Below are 19,251 nucleotides of genomic sequence, written 5' to 3' on the forward strand. Positions count from 1 at the left end.
AACAATGTTTATTTATAAAGTCTATTCCCAATAAGTTTTAGCAAATGCCTCCAGCTGTTATAAACAGATCAAAACAGTGACAATACACTTCTTTACTCTAGAGATGCTTAGTTTTAACATAACTAGATTAGCTCAATGCCTCTACCAGGCAAACAAGCAATACAAGAAGTTCTTTCATGTCACTGACAACCTCCTAAAAATTGGAGGAATTTTAAACTGTACACCAACTTAACAACTGCTTGAAACAGGAAGAGGAGGTGAAAGAGTATCCAGCTGAAGCAGCGAGGGAGAATTCATTACACTGTAAATACCAAAGTGAAACACAGATGGGATGCTGAGGTTTATAATTCTTCAAGTGCCATCAGATCAATTATAAAAGCGTGCTGGTATTTGCTCTTACATATGAAGACAGGCAGCTGAACTGTGTAAAGTACAGCTATTTTCATAGGTTGCACCAACAATGCAGGAACTGTTCCAGAAAAGCAAATATTAAACATGGACAGGCTGTTGTCTTCAAATCACTTGAAACAAGAACAACAGAAAAAAACCCTAAACCTCCCACACCACCACACACAAAAAGCAATGACAAACTAGTATTGCTTCTAAGCCAGCAGTAAAATACTCCCCAAAGAAGTGATCTTTTCCCTTTTTACAAAATGGGGAAAGTTCACCTCATTCTGCCATTACACAAAGTGGAAAAAAAAAAAGAAGAAAAATATCTTCTTGAGGAAGGATTTAGAAGCAAGGTTAATAGTTTCATTTTAAACGTGGATGCTTCTCCTGGGAGACGTTTTTATCTCAAAGCAACTTCTTCTGAGGTTATTTCAATGTGCTTTTATATTACACAAGTGCCCTATCTTCTAGAGGCTATCAAACAATTTTATCTAGTCAATTAGTAAGAAAACGAAATAAATGCCATAATGAACCCTGGGAAAACAGGGTGCTCTCAATATATCAGTGATTATTAGGCCAGGGCAGCATCATTTCTGCAAATGTAAGTCACCAATAAAGGTGCCTTCGTGTAACTTCAGCAACAGGGCAAGAATTAACAGGATTAAAAATGGCTTCCTAAGTAAGAATAGACAGCTGTTGCGAGTCTGACATAGCAGCAATGCACTGCTGGTTATTCACCACGCAGAGCTGAATACAACAAAAGGGTTCGCAAATAGGTCCTGAAAACAGAAACCAAGTGTAGCAGTGACAATTTGTTCATAAACCTGATTTCTGGAACATGAAAGAAAGCACACAGCATACTGGGGAGAGATGCATGCTTCCACACTAAAAAAATGTTTGCCTCTTTAGTGAGCAACCAGATCTGCTTTTGAGGTAGAGACTGGCATAAGCATTTCCTGTTTGGAGTGCTAAGGCAATATATCACAACATAGAAACTTCCATTACTTTTCCTTTTTTGTTGTTGTTTATTGTTTTTCTCCCCAATTTCCTTATGCTTTAAATTAACTCTCCAATTCACTCAGACTCATGGCAAGGCTCTACACTGATCCCACGACATCATTCCTCTCTTGGAGGGGAGGCCAAGCAAAAAGTAGGGCAAAATGACGCAAGTGAAACAGAGATAGAGGTCGTTTTTATGAAAGTGAGGCAACAGGAAGTGTTACTGTATTCCTGCCACCATTTGGGGAAAGGACAAATGGTCACATGATGATATACAGCTCCTAATACATTTGTTAATGAGTATGCCAGTCAATTACTCACTTCAAATTGTTTTAAGGAGTTATGCTCATTCAACTTTCTGGAACATAATTCTCTCTCAGATCACAAGCAGAAGCAGCTCATGCCTGGCAGCTGCAGATGTTTCCATAGGCTGTGCAGTTCAGCTCTCAGGGATACACTGCCCTCTCTTGGAGGTTTAAGTCAGAATCCAGAATCCCAAACCAGTCTTATGAAAGGACACTGGAGATCAACACGCTAATGGCATCTTTTAAAAAATAATTTCTGCCCAAGAAGCAAGTCAGACAACAAGCAATTCTGCTAAAGCTCCCCTGCTTGATATACTGAAGAAAGAAGCGTGCATGCGTATTGGAAGACTGCTTTCAAGGTAGGTCAGTTTTAACTAATAACCTTGCACGCACTTGTATACAATCCTATCAACACTTTCATCTTTTCACCTGGAATTGTAAGGCAGATAATGCATGGCACAACTGTCTCTATCATGGAGTATACGACAACATCTAAAACGAGCGGTGATACCCAGATATGTTAACAATCATCATAAAGAATGGAATTCAGAAAAAAATCCAAATTACAGGTGACAGCTACATAAGAAAATTAATTTTCTGCATGACCGTGGGATAATTTTAGACACCTAATATCCTACTGAAATAAAAGGGAATTTGAACATCTAAATACTTTCACATACATGGACTTTTATACTTCAACTCTCCAGCAAAGAAACAAGAGTGGTCTCTACCTGAAAATCTGAGCTAAAAAACACAGGCTACTTACTGGTCAAAGCAGTTACCTTTGCAATGGTCAGAGAACCCAGTTTACTGCTGGGGAAAATAGCCTATCTATACTACTAGCTGAAAGTTCTGATTTTTACAGCTATCTAAGATGTCTGAAGTTTAGTCATAATTTATTAATCATCCTTCTGAGAAAAACAACTTTAAAAGACAAATATCTAGCCAATCGCCCCATCAGTAATTAAGGGTGTAGTCCGAGTAAAGTACACAGATTTAGAGTGTAAGGCTCTACATAGAAAAGGTAGTTCAAATACTGCCCTGCATACTGTTTTGAAAAGGTACCTTTGAGGCTACATAGTGCCTGAAAGCATAAGAGTATACAGAGGTGATCACTGCAGTCACTGCAACTCTGCATTAGGGCAAGAAAACGAAGTGGAAGATTCTGATGCACGGGGCAGCAGAACGAGAGGAGACAGCCCTTCCTGAGGGCACTACGTGACCAACCCTTTGCTCCCTCCCATACACCTTATTTTTCCCTTCAAGACATGATCTTTCAAAGAGCAGAACACAAAATTGAGAACGCAGCTGCCCCTTGTCAACTATTTGCAGGTTGTTGCACAAGAAGCACAGGGGCTTTGGTCAAACTGCCTCTAAGTGGATTGCAAACATGCTGCTCGCGCATTCAAGCTACTCACCTCATGAGATATTACTGGTTTAGGGAGTCAAGGATAAAAGATTTTAAAAATTAATGGTGAGGCACAACAGGTATTTTGGATGACTTTGTGGTGTACCGTTGCACAAAACATACCTGTTTAGAGAATGTTCAAACTATCTTCTTCAGCGCAAAGGCAGATGCTTTCTCTGGCTTGAACAAAAATGACAGTTCACCTAAAAGAAAGGAAATACAGTTTTCAGCAATTAAAATGTTACTGCAGGGAATGCTTTCTACTGTTTGAACATCAAGCTTTGAACTGACCAACTGAAGCACCTCAGGCATACCTAGCTTTTTTTTTTTTTTTTTTTTTTTTTTAAATGAAGGCAGACATACTAGCCATATGTCTACAAAGACCCTTTTTACATTGACAGATCAGACAGTAACATAGGCACTATTTTCTCCTTATCTGAAACAAGCTTAGAATTAGCTATTACAGAAATATTTTAAGTCAGCTAGTAAGCATGAGGGACATGTCACACAGAAGTCAGTGATGAGCGGCTGTGATGGCTGGCCACCTTTAAGATTGACTATTGCCATGGAGGTAGAGCACCTGTCTGCATTCAATGCAATTCATATTTGTGTCTGAAGATGGCTCCATCACCACAAAAAATGCCATTCACGAATGCCTCCCTATGCAAAAAAAATATATATATCATTGGGCATATAAAAGAATGAAGAAATATTCAGAATGCTTAGTCAGTCATCAATCACATGTTATTTGTCATATGCTGACAACAACGATGCTGTAAAGGCAAGAAAACAGTCACATACATGCATTATATTTTTCTAAAGATGTAAGACCGCAATATAGAAGCTACAACAAAAGAAACTAGAGAAAAATAGCCTGAACAACTCATGGAAGTCAAAGAAAAAGAATGACAAGGACAAATTTAACTGAAGAAAAGGAAGAGGAAGGCATATCTGCAGTATTTCATTTTTTGTTCCTCCCCACAATGATCAAATTAAAAAACCCACACGCTTAATTTAAGTACAAGTTAAAGGGGAGTTGGAAATAGTCATTCAGAATCACTATTTAGGTTAGGAAAATTGCTGCATTATATTCCTTTGTCAAATGACAGATATAATAAAATCTGAAAAAGAAAATGAGAAGTTTGGATACATCTTATACACGAGCCACAAGACAACCAAGGAAGTCTTAGATACAGATCTACCAGGAAGGACCTAAGAAGCTGTGGCCCCATAAATACCGTCCAGCAGGGCATGCACAGCAAACAACAGGTTTGAGCTCAACCCTTTTGCCCATGTCCTCATCAGAGCGACAGCCAGCTGCAATACATACCCATCGAGACACACAGTCCACCAAGTTTTAGACCCCACCAGTGATTTTTTTTGGTTCTTGTTTTTAAACAACTGGATACACAAGTTAGTTCTCATATTTGAAAGAGCAGAAAAATGAGAATTTTACAGGGGGGGCACGCAGCCAGGACTCAGTTATAGATCTGTGACTAATACATCTTTGCTCAGGAACCTTCACAATGTTTAATTTATGCATCTGAAAACCCTTCTGATAAAATCCTGGCATAGTGACACCAGGCAAGACTTGTCATTGACCTAAACGTGACTAGGATTTTACCCTTATGTTTACATTGCACTGTGTCTAAAGCTTTAGAATTTATTACTGAAGTATTTAAATCCTGGCGGCAAACAGTTACCTCAGCATTTCCAACAAGGCTAGTCAGCCCTGGGACACAGAAGGCTACCAAGACTCCTCCAAGGCTACAGCAGTAGATGAAACTCTCTCTAGCTATTAGGAGGGGAAGAATATCTGGCTCATGCTGGAACATTAAATGAAGGCAAGCACAAAGGGAATACAGAATACTAACATTATTTTAGGTAGGGAACAAGCTGCAAGCTTCTGCAAGCTTAGGTTTCTTTTAAGTTGTGATAAAAACAGGCCACTGGTAACAAAGGCTGGCGCTGGAACAGGCCACAGGGCAATAATACTATTGCTTCTGGTGCTCTGGCCTGTTTTCATGGCAACAGTACTAAAACAGATGCTGCAAGCTCTGTGAGGACAAGTAGCTGCATAGCTTGTTTCTAGAGGGAACTGTTTAATGTCTAATCATTAACAGTAAAAAACACCCTAGATAAAAGTCAGCTAGTGATATACTAAAGCAATGATGCATTTCAAGTCAGCAGAGTCATTACAGTCACCAGGAAGCGCGGGATGTTTGCTTGTTCCTGTTATGGCCCTACCGTGTTTCCCCTGCAGAGGGGACAGCTTCTCAGGAAACACTACAAATTAGAATTAGAAATAGTCAGTCAGCTATTTATTCTCCATACCTCTCTAATTCAAACAGCAAGAACATTCACTCTAGCACACCAAAGGCAGCAAGATCAGGCATGCTCACACAAATTAGTGCATTTTAAGCTGCCGCTGCCCTTAAAGATGAGAAGCAGCAACTGATTGCCTCGTGAGCTCGCATGCCACAGTGACTGCTGATTTACGTAGTGTGAAAGGCACAGACTTCTAAAAATGCACCAACCCAATTACTTACCTTGCAAGCTTGCAGGGGCAAATTAATCCCCAACCCTAGAGTGCATGTGTATGACCCCATTCTGTGATAAAGCAGTACCCTCAGTCTCATAAAAGTCTGGTCTGAAAGAAGTAGCAGATAGAAATACAGGTGCATTAACCATCCACTGCATGCGCAGCAAGTCTGCCATATGGAGGACGTGCCAGATGTCTCGCACCGCACACCTGGCTGGGGAGGGGTAAAGGCTCTAACATACACCAGGCTGTCGCGGAGCGTGCGCTGCGTCCCAGCTGTGCACGCACGCTGGTCTTTTACCTGCAACTTCTGAGCATCAGAAACTTTGCCTGGATTGATATGGCTCTCACTAGGCTGTCGATCACCAGGCAACGCTAAGGGGACTAGCAAAAGCTCAAGGTCTCTTACCCCTCCAGGAAATTCACTGCATTAAGATATCTGCTAGACTAACTCCAGCCCAGCCGATGAGGTATCAATATTCATCAGTCAGCGCACTGGCAGAGAAAAGCACTTGTTCCCTTTCATGTCAACCCTAGCCTCTAATCCAGAGGCAACAGTGGAGAGTCAAACCCCTCGGCTGTCAAACAGATACGTTCTCACGTTGAGCGTTCCCGTTCCTCCAAACACCTCAGTCTAGGAGGAGATGCCTGCTTCAAGCCATCCTACCGCTAAAGTCCCCAAAATTGCAACTGTTAAAATGAGCACAGGGAAGGTTACTGCAGCTGGAGGCTGCAGAATTGAGATATGAAATAAAACAAAACTCAGCCAGCCCAATTTTCAGTTGATATCAATTGCTCTTTTTCTTCGCTACCAAAAGACTCCATGAATGAGAATGGAGAGAGTCTGTATTAGAAGTGCCATCTGCATCATCCTCATTAAACTTTTCCTCTTGAATACCCTTATCGTTTCACCCCCCCACACACAAAGAACAGTTAAAAAGTCCAAAAAGGCCCCGATAAAAAGACAGCAGTATGTCAACCACCATGTTCACTTCCTGAAGCTAAAACATTGTTCTATCCATTACAATAAACCAAGGCCCTCTATTCAGCTGTAAATGTGATGTTGTCTGCCAGAAGATGCCTCCACAGAACCAAACATCTCCCACTGACCATACAGAACTTGCTGTCTTTTCACAAGTGCAATGACAAAAGCCTATGCAACATGGCATAGCACAGCATTATCCCTTCGCAGCTGATCTACAACAGCAGCCAACAAAATGGCAATGCTTTTTAATATGTTTTAAGCATTCCAGTAATTTCATGCTCTGAAATATTATGAAAAACTGTTTAGGATTTCTAGATGACACCACAAGACGATGTTGCTCATTGGTCTTAACAGCGCCATTTTCCACTTCTTAATCTCTAAGTCTTTATTTATAGCAAAACTACTCAGATAACATACAAATCTATGCTGTGCTCGAGAGCTTCACAGAAATAAGCTTTTTTAAAAAAAACTATATATAAATATTCAGAAAGGGGTATCTGAATAATACCTTGCCCTTCCATAGTATCTTTTATCAAAAGCTCTCAAAAGCTTCTTAAGAAACAATAGTTGCTTCCCTACTAATCCAGTGTCGAGAAATCTCAGCTGCCTCATTATAATCACGTTGGTGCTCCTAAAAATCCATGATCAGAGACTTGGGAAGCTCTTGAAATCTGTTGTCCCGGAGACAGCATATCAATAGGGTTCTGTCTCAGCCCTGTATTGCGCTGGGAACATCATCTGCTCCATCCGCAGATGTGATGTAAAGCCAGAAGCACAGAGCTATGGTCCCTATGAGCTTGCTGAGCACGTTGCAGAACAAGTTGTTCCCTGACCACTGGAACTAGCGGAGACTCTCTGAGCATGGGTCCCCCATGATTGACTGATTTTAGCTTTTAGGAAGGCAAGAACTCAAAGTGAAGCTTTTGGCACTGCTGAAACACTACAAATGGTTCATGTCACATAGAAGAGATTGGACACGAAGTCCTCAGCATCCCAAGAACAGAGCTGACTTTTGGCAATTTAATTTCCACTGTGCTCTCTGTGGAATAGCATGGTAGTAATCACTAATATTGGCTAATAAAGCTGGAATTATACGCACAGACCTCATAAAAGATTGGAGAAGTAGTCACTACTGGCAGAAAACTGAAAAAGCTCTCAAATGCTAGAGGAAGCCTACTCTTAATGAGATCTGTTTCTATGTCAGATAACAGAGAAAGCAAACTAATATTTATAAAAATGGATTAGAGCTGAATCCTCTGTAAATCTGGTTGTGCAAAGAAACAAGCAAATTCACATTCATGATGGGATACTTGTCAGCTATTAGTGCAAGTGCAAAAGATAGGTCACAAATTTATGAGCTCTCACTTATGACCGTTCTTTTCTAGCAAATTTATCTGTTAAACAGCTCACAAAACCTTGACAGAGAGTACTTGGAGACAAGTCTGCCAACAAATATTCTCTTCCCTGCATTCTTTATGATACTTATTTCCCATGGTCCAACAGAAAAATATGCAGAAATTAGGGACAAGTATTACATCACGTAGTATGTTCTCCTGCTCCTTAACTGTCTACTCTGACAACTAGTTCCACAACAAACTTCTAAATCCGGATGTCACAGCACAAATCCTTATGTTGGAAGAAAGGTATAAGAGTCAGAGCAGCAGCAGTCTTTCATCATCCTTTAATTTTCTTAGACCATACGAGATTATCAAATTAAAAAGCCATTTTCAGTAGTGGTGTTTAATTTTGTCTATGTAACTATACAGGCCCAAGGACAGGGTGCCTAGGGTGTGAAAGTAGAAAATACAGCTTAAAGAAAAGGATTCTGCGATTTATGAATGTCTAGTGCGACCAATACTTGGAAAAGGAAATATTTTCTTAGCATGTTGCATATAAACAAGTTGAAGTATTATCCAATGGAAATTCTCATTCTTCCAAAGCCAAGAAACATGACAGCATCATTCCTACCAAGCAAGCGTTCCATGAGAAAGAGACGAAAGGCAATAAACGGGACAGACGTTTTGCAGTGATAAAAAACGTTGAATTTTTGGTTTTTTTCTTGCGTGCACTTTCAAAGATGCAAGTAGCAGTTGGATAACTTATCAATAGAACCTAATCACATCACTCTGAGCGGCAGTCCAAAACCCCCATCTACCAGGCACTAGTACTTACGTTAGCTGGATACAATCAGTCCATGCAAGAATTTGAACCTGGAATTATAACCTATCACAGCAGTATACACATGAAAAACATGAAGGAGTAAGGCTTCATTTATGCAGTGGATAGCAGTTTCAAGGATGACATTATTAAAATCGAGGAAAAGTGATTAAATGCACAAAGCTAGCAAATTCAGGAACTTCTATAAGAAAAACAATTGCACTAGCGAGTCTTCGGCTTAACTACAGAAACAAATTTCTGTGCAAGGAAGAACTTTGAACCTGAAATGCCACACATACATTCACCACAATTCGCATGGTTAAAAATTCAGAAAGACATTGAACTTTAATACCTTTACCAGTTGCAACCCGGCTGCACAGCCTGAAGCCCCACCCTCATCTCAGACTGCTGTCAGTGTTAATGCATTTCCTATACCACTGGTAGTTAGCTTTGTTAAGCTTGAAACAAGATTTCCCCTTCCTCAACCAGTTTTCCCTACCTTTTCTTCCTGATCATCATGGAGACATTCTAATCTTTCTAATGCTAACAACTTCCCTCTGAAAATTTGGTAATAGCACGCTTATCACAATGGTAAACGAAAGCAGGGGTTTTGCCTGCAGACAGATCATATTTCACCTACAAAATAACAGCATATACAATATTATCCAAACAGTCTCTCCCAGCTGTTATTTACTGAAGAGAGTAGGAAGTGGTTATTCTCTCAAGCTACAGCTAAACCACAGCAACTTTTTTTTTTTTTTAAATGCAGTTAGAAGGGAGTACAGTAACAGTGCACAAAAGAGATGCACACAATACATCTCCTCTGTTAGTTGACAACCCTTTTCTATTTCAGGAATGCTCATGTGCAGGTGGAATTGGATTTATGTTCCCATGACTGACAACACAACTCACTCAGATATGCTCCATCCTGGCCTATGGCAGCAGCTGCTGCTATTTTGAGCATTGTGCCTCTCCAGCACTGCCAAACAGTGTTATACCAAAGGTGAGAAATATTTCCAGATAACACTAGAATAGAATTTCTCACACTTTTAAAAAATTTGTGGATTTCTAAGAAGTTTTGCAACAAAGGTGTTGAACCCTCTCTAATAAAGCTAGGGTCTACTTATATCAACATGCTTTTCTTAGCAGTAGCCTGAGACTATTACAACAAAATTAAAGCCACTGCCCTGTAGCCCACCTGCTTCTCCACTGAACGGGTCAAATATTCTTACTTGGACTACTGCAAAGCTAGATGCTTTCCTTCTTGCTGCTGGAGACTATTCCCTCCGTCCCAACAAGAACCTTGTCTTTTACTGACAGCACCCGCTTACTTCAAAATGAGATGAGAAGAGCTCATGTCAGTGGCAAAAGACCGATAATCAAGTCCTTCAAAATTCACAGCTAGAGCCCTCTATATTGGACTTGACTTGTCCCCAGAAATACCCACAAACTCAGTGTTTAACCAGAAAAAAAGGAAGGTTGAGGAAAAATCTTAAGTACTCAAAATCATACACTCTAGATTTAACAATGTTTTTTAGTTTTCACAAATATGCACCACTGCTGATAAAGAGTAAATTTTTTTTTAGAATGCTTAAGAAATTTAAGAGTTAATCGCTCCTTAGGAGCCTCTAGAAGGTGTCATCCTAGATCCCTAGGAAGAAAAGCTGAGGGTGGGATAATAAGGCAAAGAACATTAACCATTTAATTAGTGATCAGAGAAAGATTTTTTTTTTGATCAGTTCGAAGCACTGCTTTTTTAAGCCTAATATTGATCGACAGAAGCACCACAATTTAGGTGAATTCTTCTTATGGATCTCACGGTCCATAACACCAAGTGCCTTTAACTGCCACAAAAAGCAAGCCCTGGAAGGCGAAGGGCTAACCCGGACAGGCTGCCACAAGGTATGAAATCAGAGCAGTCTGTTCGGCGCCTTTGCTGCACAAGCAGTGCTAGCTAAAAGATTGCACGCTACAGCTCGCATGATCCGACGTCCATCACAATTAGCTACAAAAGCTGCATCAGGTCAGCAATTGTTTCAGCTTTCAGAAGCGTGCATCTTCCCCCTGTGCCCATAACGAACAATGCCGAGACAAATTAAATTCTAGTCAAGCAGTCACCAGCTGCAGCTCATATGCACACAATTTTTTAGCTAATATTCCGGAGCAAGCCCTTCCTTGTTCTCCATAAACTGAATTGCTTGTGCCCCACAGGGCTGTTAGAAAATAATTACTTCTCTAAACCCACAGGCTACTCTTCCAAAGTAGGTGTGCCCCATGACTAATATCTGGCAACCAACCAGTTCCATCTGCATTTGTATGCTGCAAGCACAGAGCTACTGCTGTCATTTACAAGAGCCCCTGTTATATCTATACTAACAAATGCAAAATCCTTTTTTCAGCAGTGTCCTATGTTTATAATCCTGCCTATACTTCCATTCTGTTGATGTCTTTACAAAGCGTATCAGCTATTTAGCACATGCAATAATAGATCTTTAAAGAAAATTCTCTAACCTCCGCTTGTTTCTACAAAAGACCATAATGCCATATATTTGAGTACTGACAAATGAATTTGGTATAGCACCTCTGCAGTGGAAAATCAGCAGCAAACATAGGATTTGGGGGTTTTTCGCTTTTCCCAGAAAGATCTCTACAGCAAGTCCCTTCAGAATGCAGGGCAGGATTTACGCTTGCTTTAACACACACAGAATAGACTGCAGACTCACCAAAATGGAATTAAAAAAATCCACCCATTTCTCTTGCAGCTCTTTTTGTGGACACGCTTTCTATAGCTTTCTTCCAACCACAATCAGCATTACAGCACTGAGAAAGCTATGAACACATTCAAATAAGCAGTACACACAGTACAACCTGAAGGACAGATTTCTGAGATGGACATCGGAGCTCTAGAAGCCAAACTTAACCTAGTGAAATAGGCTGCAGGAGAAACTCGGAGATAAAGATATCGATGTGAACACAATACTGAATGTTCCTGAAAATTGTTCTGATGATCAATTTGTTTCCCAGAAGACTAGCATGCTACTCTGCACAGTCCTATCTCAAACTAAACATAGCTGATCCAAACTAAGAGTTCAGAGATCTACTGATGGATATGCACTCATATTTTGGAAAACAAATAGTTCTGGAAAACATTTGTAGGAAAATCAGCACAGAGTTACAAATTGGAAGTGAAGAAAAATACATGATCAGATATGCTAGTTTCTTTCCGAGTACTGCTGCATTCCTCTTTGACGGATTCTTTGTTTATAGCCGGATGTTACTATAAGAATCTCCAGCTCCTGCCAGTAGCAAAAACTCCTTTCCCCTACCTTAAATCACTTTTCTGATCAGCATCTAATTCCATCCTACCTGCAATTATCTACCTTACTTAAGACAGTGACTAGAACACAAGGTGAACTGCCCTTGGTTGACAGATTTCCTGTGTTCTTTCATTACTGCTTCCAGAGACAGAAGTCATCCTATCTTTTTCCCAGAATTATGAGCCCACCACAAGAAACCCACAAAATTGGACTTCGGGATTCCCTGAGCAACATGGAAAAAACATAGTTTATATAGTATCAACACTTGAATTTCGAGGCTTACAATTTCCTCTCCAAACTCCATTCCATTCCAAGTCTTACAAGAGATTATTGAGCAGTGGAGAGCAGGTTAATATTACTTTATTTTAGCATACTCGTCTAATCCTTGCTTGCTTTCAAAACCAAAACTTTCAAATTCCATATAAAGAATAATACTTAACTGAATACTTATCTAAGCCACAGTTCCAGTCCTTCAGCAGAAAACATGTCCCACTACCAGGAGGCTTTGCTACACTTTTATTCACTAGTTTTAATAAATACTTTACAAAAAACTCATATCATATCTTATCTGATAATTAACACAATTTTTGTTTCAAGATTTACAAGTCAATTTAGAAGTTTTTTGGCAAAAGTAGGAAGCCTGTGGGTCAAAATTAACAGCATAATTCCATACGCAACTCAACCACTGGAATGACGACAACGTTTAAGCTGGATTAGTCGGCAACTGAACCTGCCCGATGCTAGCGTAACACAAGCACTCTGTACAATGTCACCACAGCAGCTCACAACACTCACCAGTTACGGGAAAAATGGCATGCCAACATTTTGTTCAAGATACACAATGAACCTCCTATTGTAATGAAGCTGAAGGGAGCTTTGACGCTCCTTGAAAAGCAACGCCAATTCCTTTTGATCACTGAAAACTCATTCCCTGGAGGTACCTGCTCAGATACCCCAGCATCACCACACACAGTTCTGCAAGAGCCGGAAGAAGATCCACTTCTAAGACTGCATTTATGAACATAATTTCAAAATCAGAAGCAAAACAATCATATTTCTTGGCCTTAAATAAGGATCTTTAAGAAAAAAACTCTCAGACAGGTCTGAATTTTTATTCTCATGGAAAAGTTGCATAGTAACATTAAATTCACAACATTTGTGTTTGGGAATCGTACCATAATTCATAGCAAGTAACTGAAAAGAGAAGCTGTGATATGTCATGATGCATTGAACATAAACACTGATCCTCTGCCAGCAAAAAAGAAGTTAACCTTAAACTAGAGGAAATGAGAACAACTACAACTATAGCAGGAATAAAACCAACTAAAAGCAGTTTCTGTAGCACATCTACAAAGAAACACTTCCATAGTTCCAGAATTACAGCAGCAAAAACTAAGCACAAGCTGGGAAAGGGTTAAAACACAGAAAGAAGAAAAATGCACAAGGTCTAAACTGCAAGAGCAGAGGAGGCAGAAATGGACAAAAAGCCTTCAGGGCTCAGAAAAATACCAAACTATTCTATATATTTAAAAATAGATTTATTTTTTCCTGAAGGGGCTAAGCTGAAAAAAGCCTTTGGAGAACATTAGCAGAACGTCAATCTCAGAGGCCAGCTGTTCCCCCGAAGGAGGGCTGTCTCCCTTCGCGCCACCTGCGCGGGACCAGGAGAGGCAGCAGGAGGAGGAACATCTTTCCACCATCTCAGGGCCCACAGTCATAACACTGGCTTCCAGCCAGAAAGCAAAGAAAGCTGACAACCAAAAAACCTCTGTTTTTGTCACTGGTATGTTCACATTAGGAGGAGTGAGATATCTGAAAAACTACTCTTACGCAGTCCATTTTCTAGCTTGTTTCCTCTTTCTAGAAGATGAAAATAAAACAAACCAGGAGTTACTTGAGATTTCTCAGCTTTTACAGCTTCTTAAAATTCCTTTGAAAACAAACAAACTACTCACTACAAATTCATAAATTTTTTCAGTTATATAGAAACAATACAGGTTGGAGTAGTTTAAACCTTTTTTTGTTTGTTAGAATTGATGGGGAAAAAAAAGATAAGGATAATTTTTTTTCATAATTTGTTGTAACTAAATTTCTTGTCTCAACATTAACAGTGTGCTTGAATTCCCCCTCCCATCCCCTTTTTTAAAGGCCACAGCTTAATCCCCACTCAATCATCTAAGAAAACCTAAACCAGAACTACTGGAGATATCAAGTAGGTTTAAGTTTGAAAAATCAGTTGAATTTGTAGCTCGTTCCCAGGAAAAATCCTGCTTCTATACCCCTTAAAACAAAGTCCTTGATTAATCACACTTCACCTTAGGAACTGCTTCAGTCCCACAATAGTCATACTGAATAGAGAATTAACTGGTGTATTATCATATTCAGTCTTTTCAAACACATCTGTTGTCATGACCACATTTAATTGTTTTTTAAATTAGTTTGTGGGTTTTCAGGTACTTCGGAGGAGCAGCAGCAGGAGGAAGAGCAGCAGAAAAGACAAAAAGCAGTCAGCACAATTATGCAACATAGAGAACATTTACAAGTGATCATCAAGGTGGTAGGTTCACTGGAGATGGGAAACGGGCATGCTAGAAACTTAAGACTGTTGTAAGTAACTTTCACTTTCACAAGCAGCACGAAGGAAAACATGGAAAAGGAAAACATGGGTTGTGTTGCACAACAGTCCATTTGTTCTGGTGTTTCAATGAAGGGCCTTTTAGCAGAACGAAGCAGAAAAGAGCAGATGACAATAGCGAATGCTTGTATGTGAGAGCAGTAAAATATATATGGCTAGAGCTGATACTCAAGGACAGAACAGAATAATCTGAAACAAACTGCACCTCTGTTACACACCTACGAGGCCCACTGGAGCCAGATGCTTCCTGCAAGTATCCAGAAGCAAAGCGTGGCTCTTCAAATTCTGCATGCTGCAAAAGTTTCAGCAATTTATGCAAACTGAGCAGGTAAATAGATGACAAATTAACTAAGAAAAAAATACAAACAACTTGTCAGCTTTCCTGGTTTTCTCTTATTACTACCATTTTCAGACCACACAGCAGGAAGGAACTGTATTCACATTTTCCTTTAGGTTTGTTCCTTTCCCATTTTAATTTCTTCTGACATTTTGCGCATCAAGCTAGGAAACCCATAAAGGAGAGTGATACTATATCACATCACTTTGGCAACAGGTCAAAGAACTAATCAGCACACAAACTGCCAAAAACCAAATCAGACACTGTAACTTAGAAATTCCTACTTTCACTATATTCTCACTGCATGCACCGCGTCCCCTTGAAAAGTGAAGATTCCTGGTCCATGGCTAAACAGATTAAACAATTTGAATAATATCTGGCCAATTAGAGAGAGCTTTCCACTTCAAAGTTCAATTATCAGATCTTCACATCTCAATTCTATACAATTTCTTGTAAAGATGGAGAAACCAGTACTTGATCTATCAGTCACCCAAATCAAGCCACCCTGTAGCTACAGCCGGCAGGGGAGACTGTAATAAAATGCACTGAAAAAGATGCATCTCATCTTTGGGATCTCAGTACCTTACTTCAAACCCTATCAGAGGTCTCATATCAGCATTATGTTGGTAGAGCGACAGCATTTTATGAAACCCGTTTCTCTTCTTGCTCCACCTCCTCATGCTAGAATCCCCTAACAATTACAAACCATTACCCTGCTCTTTATGCAACCATCATTTTTGGGTCATCCTCCCCCACAGCCTTCCTATTTCCCAAGCAACAAAACAGCAAGATTATCATCCCTCTTGTCAGCTTTACTTGTGCCCACAGCGTTTGGAAGAGCAGCAACAAAACTCTTAAGTTCTGTACTGCACTAGGGTCCACAAACTCAAGAAAACAGACCTGTATGATCTTTTAAATGTGAGCTAACCTTCATAGCTGAAAGGGCAAGAAGGTATTTTTAAATGACAGCTTAAGTTTGGCTGTTTACCACCTCCTTCCAAACACGTCAGAGAAAACTTCCCACTAGTTGCTGGTGAGCGGACAAGCGGCTATTTCAAGACTTACACAAAACAGGCTATTGTGATGGCAACTAGTTAGGCTCTGGCAGCTGGCCAGCACCAAGGCTCAACAGACTAACTGCTGTGCTAATGGGACGACTTTTGGCAGGAAGAGCTATGATTCCTCCTATTACTGAAAGCGACAAGTTCTATTATGCTACTCTCCCATTAGGAAGCAGAGGTCTGTGTTTACTAGCAATAAAAGAGATTAGCATTTTCTGAAGGCCAGGGTCCAGTTCTTCTGGAGCAGAGTCCAAGGCCCAGTAGTGGGATCGTAGGTCCGGGAGCCAGGCACTCACCTCACTTCCAACACTTACCTTGTTACGCTAAGCAGCTAAATTATTTCAGGACATGACAACCTCACAGTGCGTGAGGTAGGGCAGTACAATTATCTCCATTTTGCAGATAAGGAAATAAGGCAGGAAGGCAGAAGTTAGGCCAGTCACAGGGGAAGTCTGATGAGTAGAGAGCAAACTGAAGCCTCTCAAGTCACAAGCTCTTGTCCCGGACACCAAACTATTCTTCTTGCTTGACTTAACCAAGACAAGTCAGCCTCCCAGTATGTTTCTATCCCTCTAGCTTTAAAGGGGGATAATGCCTTCCTAAGATAACTTCAGATGTCAAAAAGGCATCAATTACTCTAAGTAATACTGGTTAAATACTTTACCCAGGGATAAGAAAGAGAGAGAGAAGAAAATCGGGTAGGTATGTTTAAATGTGCCTCCTATCCAAATCACTAAAATCCACAACAATACTTCAACCACACAAAAGAGTTATTTCCATTTGTTTTACAGCTACAGATGGCAGAAGAAAACCTTTCAGACAGTGAGCTGTATTTGAATGTATTGATCCAGCTTTTTTGGTATATTGTCCCCCATTCTAGCTATAACCAGGATATGTTAAACAATGCTAATGCTATACAGTTAGACAGCTCTCATTTATGTGCTTTATGAGCATGCAGCTGATTTAGGACCTAAACTAGCAAAGATCAGCTCACCTGCCTGAATGCAACGGGATGTCCCACAGAGCATAAAGTTAAAGACATGCAAAATCTTCACAGGATGAAGGCCCTATTTCAATAATACAACTCTTTAGAACCAAGCAGGCTCTGAAAAGCAATATGTTAAGAAAACCAACCAATTACCTAGAAGACCTCGAGCTCACTTACAGACTCAGGCTAAATATCAAGTTACTGACTTCTGTGGTCTACCACAAGTCAGCTTTTCTGCTGGAAGTAATCACTACAGTTGTACTTGTCTGGGTCAGTTTTACAAGAAGCCCACAGCCATAAACAAACCTGAAGTTGTCAGTGTCACCAAAAAATCCAAAGCCCATTGAAGACAATTCAGCACCTTCAAAGCCACAATAATTTTTTAGCCTCATTTACCAACAGTAGTGCATAACACATCTTATAATACAATACAGTTCTATCGCTATCTATTTGTTTTTTATTTAAGGTCACATCTGAGAGCAATAGCCCAGTACAGAGGCAAATCCTAATAACCTGCCCCAGTTATCTACTCCAGCATTGCCAAGAAAATGAGTCGAAGAGGAAATCAGCTACCATCTTCAGCTCCCAAATGAGCCAACATAACCCCCTCTGGACCCTACTTACCTACAGGTGTGCATGCTTCCCTTCCTTAATCTCCAAAAAAACTACTTGCCAGTATCTAGCTTTTCATTCTATAAGCTTCTATTTAGAAATAGGAGACAGAGACACACTTCCCTCTTTGTCTGCAGCACCCACTTATCGCTTTACCTCTCTCCGCCTCAGTAATACAGAAAATTCAGATACTGCAACTACCCCTCCTTTATATGAATCTGTGCATTACAATTCACTAATGCCTCCAAAATACTGCCCAGAACAACAGGCAGGCTACTATTACTATCTTTCACCAGTCATCAACTCCACCAGCTATTTTTCCCTCCTTTCCACAACCTCCCTGTAACAACCCACCATTAACTCACACACAGAAAAAAAAAAAAAGGGTAAATCACACTGACATTATATTTTCTGACAAGCTTCCCGACCTCCTTCTACACCTTGAAAAGAGGGTCTAGACCCATTACCCCTAAGCAACCTATCTTCCAAGTGAGCTGGCGCAGAACTGCTTCTCTCATCAGGGACAATTTCCCCCTCTCACCCTGTGTGTGCAACGGCCCGAAGTCCCTGCACTGCCCCAGCTGCCCACCCACACTGCCCCGCTGGCCCCCACCTCACTCCATCCAGCACCCTCCCATTACAGGGCACCCAACGACCTCAGGGAAACTGCCCCTTTTCTCCCAGCTCACCCCACCAATACCCCACAGCGCCCCTCTGCATCCAAATCCTCCTCATCCACCTCCCAGTGCAGAAACCAGATCCCCCCCCATTACAGCAGACTCTTGAAGCTTCCCACTCTGATCTCCACCTCCAGCACCGCCCCCAGACCCTTCTCCACAGCCCAGGGGGCCCTTCACCCCCATCCCAGCCCCCCTGTCTGGCCTGCCTAGCAGTCCCCTTACCCCCAGGAACCCAGCACCCTCCTAAGCCCTTCACCCCCAGCACCAGCACCCCCTGCGTCCCCAGCACCCCCTTCCACCTGCCCAGGTGGTTCCTCCCCTCCAGCCTTCCACTCCACAGGGCTCCCAACACCCCCAGGGCCCCCCAAAACCCTTCCCCTCCTGCCCCAACACCCCCAGAGCCCCCCAAAACCCTGCCCCTCCTGCCCCAACACCCCCAGAGCCCCCCAAAACCCTTCCCCTCCTGCCCCAACACCCTCTAGAGGCCCCCCAAAACCCTTCCCCTCCTGCCCCAACACCCCCAGGGCCCCCCAAAACCCTTCCCCTCCTGCCCCAACACCCCCAGGGCCCCCCAAAACCCTTCCCCTCCTGCCCCAACACCCCCAGGGCCCCCCAAAACCCTTCCCCTCCTGCCCCAACACCCCCAGGGGCCCCCAAAACCCTTCCCCTCCTGCCCCAACACCCCCAGGGCCCCCCAAAACCCTTCCCCTCCTGCCCCAACACCCCCAGAGCCCCCCAAAACCCTGCCCCTCCTGCCCCAACACCCCCAGAGCCCCCCAAACCCTTCCCCTCCTGCCCCAACACCTCCAGGGCCTCCCCCAAACCCTTCCCC

At 41.6% G+C, this 19,251-nt stretch overlaps 1 long non-coding RNA gene and 1 other non-coding gene across 5 annotated transcripts in view; one reads left to right on the forward strand and one right to left on the reverse strand.

Moving 5' to 3' along the window:
• The window catches only part of LOC104139379 (uncharacterized), a 79,377-nt gene that overhangs the window by 59,259 nt on the left and 867 nt on the right, over positions 1-19,251 (reverse strand). For all 4 annotated transcript variants that reach the window (XR_011136353.1, XR_011136356.1, XR_011136355.1 and 1 more), the window contains exon 2: positions 3,229-3,308. This is a non-coding gene — a transcript (uncharacterized protein). The remainder of the gene's footprint in view (positions 1-3,228; positions 3,309-19,251) is intronic.
• Positions 1,477-18,359, forward strand: LOC138062303 (uncharacterized). The gene is made up of 3 exons (XR_011136357.1): positions 1,477-2,056; positions 9,643-9,792; positions 14,560-18,359. It is a non-coding gene; the product is annotated as an uncharacterized lncRNA (long non-coding RNA).

Source organism: Struthio camelus, chromosome 26 (assembly GCF_040807025.1).
Source record: "Struthio camelus isolate bStrCam1 chromosome 26, bStrCam1.hap1, whole genome shotgun sequence".
Taxonomy (NCBI): Eukaryota; Metazoa; Chordata; class Aves; order Struthioniformes; family Struthionidae; genus Struthio; species Struthio camelus.